Source organism: Jaculus jaculus, chromosome 4 (assembly GCF_020740685.1).
Source record: "Jaculus jaculus isolate mJacJac1 chromosome 4, mJacJac1.mat.Y.cur, whole genome shotgun sequence".
Lineage (NCBI taxonomy): Eukaryota > Metazoa > Chordata > Mammalia > Rodentia > Dipodidae > Jaculus > Jaculus jaculus.
This window is the reverse complement of record NC_059105.1, coordinates 36,371,396-36,383,674: the sequence shown is the minus strand read 5'-3', so window position 1 is coordinate 36,383,674 and position 12,279 is coordinate 36,371,396.

The following is a 12,279-nucleotide window of genomic DNA, read 5'->3' as shown; positions in this document are numbered from 1 at the left end:
GTGAAGGGCTGGTTGCTTAGCAGCCCCTTCCAGGCAAACCATGTATGTTTCAGCTTTCTACAGCTGGCCTCTGTTGCCTCTGGGATTTGAAGTGGGCTGCAGAAACAGCATCTGTAAGGGCAGTCACCACAGTGTGAAAAAGAGCTGCTAGCTTTCACTAGGGCCCAAGGCACAAAAGTTCCAAGAAGCTTTTTCTGGAAAAGGGAATGAGGCAGCTCCTGGTATGTCTTAAGGAGGTGGACAAGAGTGGGTGGAAGTTTTTCACAAGGCATTAGAAAGAAGGAGCCCTGGTGTGAGTTCCTTTGCAGAGACTTTCTATATGTCCCAGAACTCTGTGGGCTCGGTTGCTTACATACCCTGGAGGTTTTCAGAGACATCAAAGTTCTCGGGAGACCCTAGAAGGCCTGAGGCTGGAATGACCATGGGTTTACATATATTCTTCCAGTTTGAGTCAAATAGAATATTACTGGGGATCTTACAGAATAGCCCTAGGACTACCTTTAGCATTTGTTCAATGTTTTGGTTAGTTTAGGTGTTAGAGGAGAGGATTTACAGGTAGGTAGACCTGGCACAAATCTCATCACAAGCCGTGAGGCCTCAGGAAACCCACTGCTTATCTAAGACTATGGCTCCTCAACTGTAAACTGGACATAATGATAACAGATGTCTGCTCTGCCACTATAATCTCCACGAGGAGGGCATGGCCAAGCCTTCCTTTTTCTTTACTTGTCCCTCAAGGTTACTATCATGTTTGACATAGAAGTTTAAATCTTATTATAACTGCCCTACAGGTAAACAGTGTATAAAAGAACCTAGACAATGGCCTAAGAAGGGAAGGGATTTTTAATACAATTTTGTTGATTTTGACTTTTTTTCTTTTTCTTTTTTCTTTCTTTTCTTTCTTCTTCTTCTTTTTTTTTTTTTTTAAAGACAGAATCTAGCTATTTGAGTCTGGCTGGCTTGAAACTTGGTATGTAGACCAAGTCGGTCTTGAAGTTGCAGTGATCCTCCTACCTCTTCCTCCAAGTACTAGGAGTATAAGCATGCACCACCATGTTGTGCTTATAATTAAGTTTAAACTAAAATTGATGAGGTATTGATGACATGAGAACCTTTTAACTTCCATAGTTTTCCTGTATCATATATTTTATATTATAATCAAAAATAAGGTATGTATCTCCTACTTCTTTGTGCATAGAGGTCTTTAAGATTTTTATGTGAGAAGGGGAGGAATTTCATGAAAACATTATACACTGGTTGATTTTTTTTTTTTTAAATGGGCTTCTATTCCATGCATTTAATGACCCAATGAAGGCCAGGTTTGGCAGTGCTTGTGAAATGAAGGACTGCTGACTTTATACTGGAATTGTGACTGGCCAGCCTTTTTGGTGCACAGTTATTTAATCCAAGTAAGGATAATGATACAGTTGGGGAAATTTTAGAACGGGCAATGGTAAATAAGTCAATATTTTTTAAAAATAGAAAGATTTAATATTTGGAATCAATATTTTTATTTTCTTACTGGAAAAAATAGATTTGCTGAAAATGAATCACACTTGAGATTTTTCTTACTGACCAGAAACAAAGCAAAATTGTTATAGAGGGAAGTCCATTTTCCCTTAGTGCGAACAAAGAAATGGTTTACAAACAGTGATTGGAGTTTTGCAGTTTCAAATGTAACAATTATGAACAAAACAATGTCATTCATTTTGCTGCTATTATTGTCAGAGTTTTATAATTAATAATGTGTCGGAACTATTTGATTGCGAGCTCTCCTACTGGGGATTGAGCATGACTATTCAGAGCCAGTGTGCCTTCTCTTTTCTGTGTTCACTGATAACATTTCTACACTAGCATGGGCCTGCTTTAAAATTTCTGCTTTACCATAATTTTCACCTTGGCAATGGATCTGTAGAAAAGTTCTTACTTAAAAGAGGTGTGGGAGAACTGTCTTTTATATCTTTGGGTGTGTCTTTCTCTCCTCTGTTTTGCTGGGCTTTCAAATATTAGCTTAATTTCAAGGTACAACTCTGGTTTCTTTGCTAAGACTTCAGTCACAACTTCTCATCTCAGAGATGTCAGGCTGGGATCCCCTGTGGGCTCTGTGTGATATGAATGCTCTGTGAGAGAGAAAGAACTTTAGGCTTGAATCTGTCAGTCCTTTAGGCCAACTAACTGAACCACCAGTCTGCACAACTATTTTAGTGGTCATATTGATGGGCAAATGTACATCTGCACCTTCATCCCAGCCTTCTGAGTGGCCACATGGGAATCACAGCAGGATTAGGGACTCATTTGAAAGTGTTACAGATGCACCTGGAGCCCGGATCCCTCTCGTCCATCTACCATCAAGCCAGGTCAAAGACAGTAGCATGAACTCTTCCAAAACCTGGCGTGGGATGCGTCTGTGGCACCTGCAAAGCCACACAAAGCTTGGGAAATCTCTTTAACCTTGACATGTTTACGCAAACAGAACAGGCTTGTTTCCATATCAGGGAAATTACAAATACTATTCTGTCTGTCTAGAAGGTTCTTCCTTAGATATCTACCTGGTTTTACATCTTCCTTTTCATCTTGGCTTGAGTCATTTTCTACCATAGTTGCTTTCTCCACTACCCTTCCTGCTTGCCTTTCTTAGTTCATCTCTTACACTGGAGGTTTTGCTTATTTATTTTCCCAATCTGGATTGTAAACTCCATAAGGAGAGGAGTCCTTTTGTTTTGTTTGTTGCTGTATCCCTGAGGGCCTAGAAGAGTGCTTAGCATACAATAAATATTCATTGACTGAACAAATGAGTTTGTATGGGCTTATGAATTAATGGCCATCCTAAATGTTCTAATCACACGCTGAAAGGGAGAGGGCCAGTATTATTTTCTACTTTCTTACTAATAAGGACCATAGCTCATCTTACTATACAAAGCATACAGAGCCCAATCTGGTGAAAATAATCTGACAGATGTGTTTATTTACATTTTAGTAATGTTTGTATAGTCTGGAAAACAAATGCTGTTAGAAGGAGTCATTCTAACAAGTCATATGAAATAAGCCAGACAGGAGTAAGTTGATTTTTTCCACTGAAGTCCACATTCCCTCTTAATGGATTGTTGACAATGTTTCAAACCTATCTTTAGCTTATGACTTCTGAAAATATAGCCTTTGTAGTTAAAATCTCAGCCTATTACTGAACCGCTACTCTTTTCTATGGAGTGACTTTATCCCAACAAATTCTTTAATTGCCTTATCTGACTATGATCCAGAAAGCACTCTAAAACTGGACTGCTGAGGACAGAGAATGTCAGCATCTTCATCTGTCATGCTCCTGTCATGACCAAGTGCTCTAATACCTTGCAATAGTTCCAAAATCAGAGGACACCAAATATGCTTGTATATTTAGAGCCAGCCGAGAATGCAAATCAGACAAATAAAACAACACCCAGTTACCATCTTGTAGATAGGGGAAGATCTTCAACAACAGACATGAGAGCTTGCTGGAGAATTCGTGTAGTAACCCCAGTTGCAAATGTTACTTTGGAGGAGGCATGAGGTCACATAGGTGGACAGTGACATCTCTAAACTGACTCTTTTCTTTTTGAGTAGTTTAATAAACTTAGAAAGGTAACAAAATTTTGATAACAATGAGTGGATGTGTCTATTGCCATTCAAGAAAGACTGAGCTCAGCTAGTCTCAGGGATGTTCCAATAGGGTAAATCAAATTAACTGAAAAGCTACAAGCTAAGTGAAAAACAACAATAACAACAACACAACACAGCCATTAAACAAATCTGCTCAAAGGCTCAATCTGCCTTTATTGTACTAATAGAACTAATGCAACTTAGTTTTGTAAAAAATAAAAAAAGGTTTAGTATCTTGAAATTCACATTCAAGGTGAAATTCAAGGTGAAATAAAATGCAAAGTTCATGACTTTACTTGACAGACCTCTTGCCATGGTTTAGTTATATAACTTGTATGAACTGTGTCATTGCCAGCAACCCCCCCATGCTAACTTTTCCCCCCTCTGGAGACAGGATCTTATGAATCCCAGGTTTTCCTGAAATATGTGTAACTGAGGATAACTTTGAACTTCTGATCCTCCTGTTGCCACCTCCTGACGCTGGGATTTCAGGCATGCAGCCTATGTCTCTTTTTAGTGGTGCTGGGGATCACACCATGGGCTATGTGCATGGCAAGGCAAGAACTCTACCAACTAAGCTACCTCCACAGCCCAGATGTATCCCTTTTCAGGCAGTAGCACTTTTTGTCCTCTTTCATCTTATCAGGAATAGAGATGATGGAGTCAAAACTTTGGGATGCTCTGCAGTCTACCCGAGTCAGCAGCAGCAACAGATGTTCTGAAAGCCAGGTCGTTTCGCTGGAAGTATGTGTGTACACACCTTCCTCGGAACTGAGGCACCAGTTAGAGGTCGACATGCCGGCCGTGGGGCCCAGAGCTTTCTTCTTCAGGCTCACGCCTGAGGAGCCAGGCTTCTCTTCCTCCAGCTTTGCATCCTGAAAGCAGGTGTACTCATCCTTCAAAGACGCACAGACTTTTGTCGCTGAGGACTCCATACCCCTGTCCAGACTAGAACTCGGCATTTCCATGCTGCACTTTGCTCACTTCCTGGCTGACATTGGACCCAGTGCTTGAAAATCACTTGAGCTGAAAGTTGGATGATCCAATAACATTAGCTTTCCTGAGCCAACCTCGCTCTCAAGTGCAACATTAAGGGCTAAACTACATGCTTCCTTTAAAGCCAGTTCTCTGCCCTATTTTCTTGTTTAATCTCTGCGAAAGGGTTTGGAGTGCCAGAAATTCAAGTGGACAAGAAGTTGTAGAAAGACGTGTTGACTTCAGGGGAGAGCGGTTTGGATTTTGTTTACACTTCGCTGAGTGGAGCGATCTCAATGACAGACAAACTCCTCTGTCTCCGAAGAGCAAACCATGTGCTGGATGGAAATGTCCGTTGAGACAGAAGAGCAGCAAACAGCTTTGTTTTCCTATGGCTGTGGTTTTGCATGGTGGTGGTGACACACGAAGATGAAAATGTGCAGTGTGAACTCCAGTTGTTATCTGAGTGCTCATCTCTGCCAACGCTGAAGGATATGTGTGGGTGTCACCTGTAAGCCGAGAGAGAGAGAGAGAGAGAGAGAGAGGCAGTTAACAAAGATCAAGAGTGACAAGTGTTTATTTCACGAACTTGATGCTCGATTTTCTTTCCTTCACTAATCTCCACATCAGCATTTAGTGCCTGCACTAAATTCATGAACTGAGCAAGGGGTTGGAAAAGGTGGGCTTGGATGGCATAAGGGGAGTTAACAGAGTTCTTTAGACGTTTCTGCAATCTCTTGGGCTCAAATTTAGCATTTAACATGGTGACTTCTATTCTTTTTATTACTAACATCTGGGCACCTGTGAGGTTCACCACCACCCCATTTGCTTCAGGTTTCTCACTCCCGTATTCTTCATTCATTTAGTAACCACCCAGATCTGAAAAGTGGGCTAGGTTCTGGGAACGGGGCAGAGCCCAACCCCGCACTTACCAAGTCAGAGTGTATTCTGTCACACCTCTTCCTTCCCCCTCCCAATCGGCAGATTCTCGCTCCGTGTGGTCTTAACTGTGGCACTTAGATCTAACATGCCTACTTGGTAATCTTTGACTACTAGTGTCCTTGAAATTTATTTCTCAGTGATGTCCTCACTTCACATCTCTACCATTTTCAAATTCTGGTGACTTCTTTTAGTAAAGGGCTAAGTGATACATATCTTTTTTTTTTTAAATTTTTATTTATTTATTTATTTGAGAGTGACAGACACAGAGAGAAAGACCGATAGAGGGAGAGAGAGAATGGGCGCGCCAGGGCTTCCAGCCTCTGCAAACGAACTCCAGATGCATGCGCCCCCCTTGTGCATCTGGCTAACGTGGGACCTGGGGAACAGAGCCTCGAACTGGGGTCCTTAGGCTTCACAGGCAAGCGCTTAACCGCTAAGCCATCTCTCCAGCCCACATATCTTAACTTTTGTGACTGTTTAGTCACCTGTGGCTTCTCCAGTCTGCCATTGTAGTGTGGAAACTGTCATAAGTGATATGTAAACAAGTGAGCTTATGTGCATCCTGAAAAAACCCTTTATTTATGGATACTGTATTTTATTTTCATGTCATATGATTCTTTAGATTTCCCCGATACCCTTAGCAATTTACACTGGCTGGAGAGCTGGCTCAGTGGTCAAGGTGCTTGCCTGCAAAGCCAAAGGGCTCAGGTTTGATTTTCAAGGACCCACGGAAGCCAGATGCACAAGGTGGTGCATGTATCTGGAGTTCCTTTGCGGTGGCAATTTTCCCTCTCTCTATCTGTCCCCCACCCTTTCAAATAAATAAATAAAAATAGAAGAAAACATTTTTTTTTTTTAAAGTCATGGGCTGTAGAAAAGCAGGCAGTAGGCTGGATTTGGCCTGTGGGCTGCAATTTACTGACTGTTGACATAGAACTAAGCCACCATTTTAGTTACAAGCTTCTCACCATGGAGGCTGGAAGGAATCAAGTTGACAAGATGCAAAGACTTCTGGGGAGTGTTAAGTGTCTAAGTATCTGTTTGAAAGAAGGATATGGGTAAATGGAGAAGAAAGGAGAAAACCACTCTGGGGAGAAGGAAGATAAAAGGGAGGTGAATATTTTTCAGGATGACAGATCTGGGTAGTTATTGGATGAGTGAAGAGGAAGAAGGGAGGAGAAATATAAAGCAATATTAAAGTATATTAGTGCTAAAAGTCTAAAAATCTTGCAAGTAATGGTTGCCCTTTTCTCAAACCTTTTTTTGCTCATTTCCCCCCCTCTTTTCTAAGCACCAAATCGTTGTTATCTCCAAGGAAACAAAATAAATTTCTCTTCACAGTAGCAGGGGCAGAATATGGCCTGTGTCCAAAAAGATTGATTTCCTTGCAAATCCTTGTACGTGTAGCACACCCCCATCCAATGTCGGGTGGGAGGAGCAGAGAGCAGCAGCAGCTGTCTCAGGGCTGGCCTCCTACCACTTTCCATTATATGTTTCCAAGGTGGATTTTGCTACTCCTGTATGGGTGACCAAGAGTAACCCTCCACAAATCCAAACCAAGGCTCAGCATGTCACAAGCAACTGACGAAATCCGTTTCGCACAGATTGGAAAGGTCCCGACCTGACCTTCCTTCATTTCCACCCCTAACCCTGTCTACAGCTGCTGGTTACACCCAAGGTACAAATAGTTCTTTCTGGTACAAAACAGCCCAGCTCATGGGGGAACCCTGAGCCACACACCCATTCATACCATCTGGGCAATTTAAAAATAGGGTCACATATAGGATTTAGCTTGGTCTGTCCAGCCAAGAGTAGGAAATTGCCACCAAAAGGTCAGATGGCTAAGATTATTTGGCCAACAGTCTAGAATGTCAGCAATAAAAAAATCCTCTGCCAGAATGGCTTATCCTGACTTTGTACATGACATTCAGGCTCTGTGTCTGTGTGGACAGCCTCAAAAAACGCTCAGAGTTTTCTTTTCTAGAGTGCAGGGCTACTGTGTACGTTTATGCATGGTGCTCGCCACACAAGAGCTCCAGGTGAATGGAGTACAAGGAGCTGAAATCTACTCAGCCTTCCCTTGGGAAGCTGTGCACTTGCTCACTATAGGAGAGGGCACTTGTCTCTAATGCTTCCTGTGGGGGCTGCAGAGGTCCCAAAAGAAAGACACTCTATCACTTGGTTGCTGAGAATTTAGATTAAGGTGTATCTCCATCCTTAAAATGGGAATTGTCTAGAATGAATACCATTGAAAACAAAGCACCACGCCCAGCTATATTCTTATTTCTTGATTTGTTAAGCCTAACAAAATGCATGAACTACCTGCTACAAAAGACTTCTAACTCTCACCCTTCCAGTTTTTTAAAAATATAATTTATTTATTTATTTATTTGAGAGAGAGAAAGAGGCAGAGAAAGAGAAAGAAAGAGGGAGAGAACGGGCACGCCAAGGCCTCCAGCCACTGCAAACAAACTGCAGATGCATGTGCCCCCTTGTGCATCTGGCTTATGTGGGTCCTAGAGAATCAAACCAGGATCCTTTGCCTTTTCAGGCAAACGCCTTAACAGCTAAGCCATCTCTCCAGCCCATTTTTTTTTTAAATATACCCTTCCAGGTTTTTAAGAGTATTAAGCCCAAGAGGAACTTCATTAGATTTGCATTTTGGGAAGATTATTTGCCAAAATGTGAAGGGTGGCTTGGTCAGTGTCACACTAAGTTAAGCAGAATGGATTACTAAAAGCTACACAGTGGAGGGAAAGGTGAAAACTGGTGGCTAACAAAAAGAGCAAAGGAGAAGTCACTTTATTCTGACTGGTTCCATGATATGTGGAGCTTAACACCTTCTGAGGTAGGGATACACAGGAGAAAGTTGGTGTTAGTGAGAGGGACGGTTATGGATTTCACTTTGGACTGTGGGAATCCAGCTACAGATGCCTTAGGAGGCAGTGAGACAGAGTTTGGACACCCAGGAGTGAGCAGACACTAGGGAGACACATTTGTGAGTCAGATGTCAGCTTCATTTCCTTCCTTCTTCCCTCCCTCCCTCCCTTCTTCCATCCTTTCTTTCCTTCTATTCTTTCCTTCCTGGAATAAACCTTAATTGAATGCCTTCTATGAGCTATATGAGAGAACAGGTATTTTTTTTTTTTTTTAACCTCATGGAACTTTTATTCTGGTAAGGACAATTGACATTATCACATTAACTCATGAATACATATGTAATTATAGATTGTGGTAGGTGTTACAGAAAAAAAAAGAATTCAGTTTTAAGTGAGAGAGTAACACAGTATAAACCAAATTTGGACTGGGGGTGGGTGGGAAACATATGGGCAGGCAAAGCTTCTCTGTGTCTAGGCCTGCTGGGTGCAGAGGAGCTAAGGATGCTGTGAGTAGAGGGCATTTGAAGGAGGAGATGGGCATGGCCAGCCCATCTTCTTTGTGGAACACAGGAAAGAGCACGACCAATAAAGACCCTCTAAGTAGTTAAACATCATCTTTCAAGACAATAAATTTAATATGGCTATTCCTTGACATAGACAATATACCTTCATAGTGGCAAAGTAAGGCTGAGTGCTGGCAAAATATCAGCAACAACTGGATGTAGGTATTTCCCACAGTTTGGGTCTTATGTTAGTGGTCTGAGATGATTGGATGAATAATAAAATTAAGACAGATACAATATTCTGTTTCTTGAATCAGGTGCTGGTTACTAGTCACCTTAAAAATTTGCAGAGCCATATACATAGGATTTATGAGTTTTTCTGTGTGGTCACGCCTCAGCAAAATATTTTATAAGTCCGTGAAATACTTATATCATAAAATTGATTTTTCTTGCCTGTATTTCAGCACAAATGATGTTAGTATATACAAATGTTGCAATGAAACCCTTTACTTTGTATAATTAGCATGTGCTAGAAAAATTGTATACATGTAAATGGAAGAGTTTTCTTTAAAATTTACTTCTCAGGAACTGAGATGGAAGTCAGCTCTCTGCTGGCTAGCTCTCATACTGCTGGCAAGTGCTATGCTAGCTGGTAGGGGCTAAAGGTCGCCAATAATGTGAACAGTAGTGGATCCAACAAGCTACAAAATCAACCATGCAGGCAAGATGTGCACACTGGTGCAATAGTGGCACACAGGCTATAGGGGCAATCAACTATTCTCTGATTGATGAGTTCTGCACAGTGGGGGGGAAATCTTCCCTGGTACTGAGAACTAAGTCAGAAGCTTATGGTTTGGAAGGTCATAGACCCTAGAGGGAAGCTCCCACTGTTCTTTGGCTAAAAGGAAAGTTGTACCCATCAAAAAGTCTTCTAAAATGTCTATTCTTATCCCCTTTGGTTCATTCTACTCTTACTCTTGGAGAGAGAATCTCCTATTTACAGATGGTGGTGAATACCAGAGAGACAGAGCTGTCAGTATGACAAGAAAAGAAAGCTGACCTCCTAACCTGTCATCTCTATCACATCAGCCAGGGCACAGGAGACATTATAGAGGAAGTAGCACATTAAATGTAAATCCTGCTCTCACAGCTAGCCTGTGAACCTCCTCCAGGGAGACAAAGGAGAGCGAACGCTCATCAAAGCCGAAAATTAGAGGCTTCTGAGAGCTCAACAGTAGAGGAGACTTCTAATACACACTGCAGGGCTCAGGGAATATTGGGGAAGAGGAAGTGGAAAGAATGTAAGAGCCACAGGGTGGGAAGGTGTACTCTGAGGCACTGACCCCCACATAGAGACTAACTGCTTCATTCATGGCATCACAGTGACTCCCAATAATCCTACCTAGGAGGGCCCTCAGCGGAATGGGGCTGGGGGAAAGGGAACATGAGAGTATAACCTGATGGGAGTCTAGCCAATATGCAATATGCATACAATATAGCTCTCAATTAAAAAAAGAACTTTCACATAACTTGTACATCAGTGGCTATAATATTAAGCTAATTTTTCTTACTTCATTGTAGTTCTCAACTAAGATTTTTGTTTTTGCCCCAAAATGCCCTCCCCCAAAATGGTTTCTAGAGAAGTTAGCTTCAAATTACTGACAAGTGGATCTTCGTGGCCATGCAAACAGGTTTTTGTTCTAATTTCCTATGCCACTTTAATTACATTTGTCACTTGTAGATCTTTTCATACAGAAAACTCATTTACTGTAAATTAAAAATATTTAAATGTTTTAAACATAGAACATTTTGATGTGTTTCTTTTTTTGAAAAAAAAATAAAGAAAGAACAAGCTCATACCTAACAACTATAGCTAGAACTAATGGAGAAGCCATTTCAATTTTTTCAACAAATTTTACAGTTGGCTCCTGGAGACTCTGCCATTGTTTCATTTACCCCTTGTAATGTATCCTATATCTTGTCTGAGTTAAATCTAATTGCTTTAATAGCACTTAGTTGTCATTGCCATCTGTTTTAGTTCAGGCTGCCAAGACAAATTATCATAGATTGGGGAGCTTAAACAACAGAAATCTATCCCTCACAGTTCTGCAGGCTAGAAAGTACAAGAGCGGGTATGTGGTGGGGGCTACCCTCTCTTCTTTTCTCTCTCCCTCCTTTCTTCCTTCCCTCCATACCTTCTTTTTTAGAAGAAAAAAGCCAGCTGCCATTATCATTTATTTGTAGTCTCTTAAAAGTTTTATTCATTTGCAAGCACAGAGAGATAAAGAGGCTGACAGAGAGAATGGGTGCACTAGGGCCTCCAATCACTGCAAAAAAAACAAAAACAAAAACAAAAAAACTCCAGATATGCACTACCTTATGCATCTGGTTCTACATGGGTACTGGGGAACCAAACATGGGTCATTAGGTTTTGTAGGTGAGTGCTTTAACCATTGAGCCATCTCTCCAGCCCCTAATTGTAGTCTCTCTCTTTTTATTCTTGGACAATTTTATACTTATAAAAAATGTATTTTGATTCTATTCACCTCCTATTGTTTTCCATTCCTCCTAAACCCTTCTTCCAAAGCATTTTCCTCCGCTTTGATTTCTTTGATTTTGTGACACACTGAGTCTAATTAGGATTGCTTGCAAAAGTGTGGGTTGGGGAATTATTTACTGGAGCATGGGCAACTTAACTGAAGAAAATGATTCCCTCTCCCCTAGCAACCATGAGCTGCCTGTAGCTCCTCATGGAGGTGTAGTACTACATGAGTTCCACCCACACATGGTGGAATGTTGATGGGCCCGATGCTGTGCAGGTAACCCACCTGCTTAGTGTTCATGAGGTCAATGGCCTTGCCATGTCCAGAAGACAGAACTTCACAGCATGCTTCTGCTTCTTTTGAACTTTATATTCTTTCTGTCTCCTTCTCTGTGATGTTCCACAAGCCTTGGAGGGGAAATACAGATGTCATGTTTGGGGCTGAGAAGGCTCACTTTCAGGTGACCATCTTCTTACATGGATGGGGAAGAAAGACAAAGACAAAGAGAAAAAGAAAGAGAGAGGAGGACACAGAGAGGAAGTGAGCTGTTTTGAGCTTCTTATCAAGGCTCAGATCCCACCATTGAAGGTCTTACTCTTATAGATGACCTCCCTAAGGCTCCATTTCTAATATCATCACACTGGGAGAGTAAGGTTTCAGCATACAAATTTTTACAGGATATAAACATGCAGACCTCATGAGACCATCATATGTTCCAAAATAGTTGTAAGGTTAAATTTAATGTGTGTTTCAGCAGGATTTCTATCCTTTGGTAGATCTAAAAAATACTGTATACATTCACTG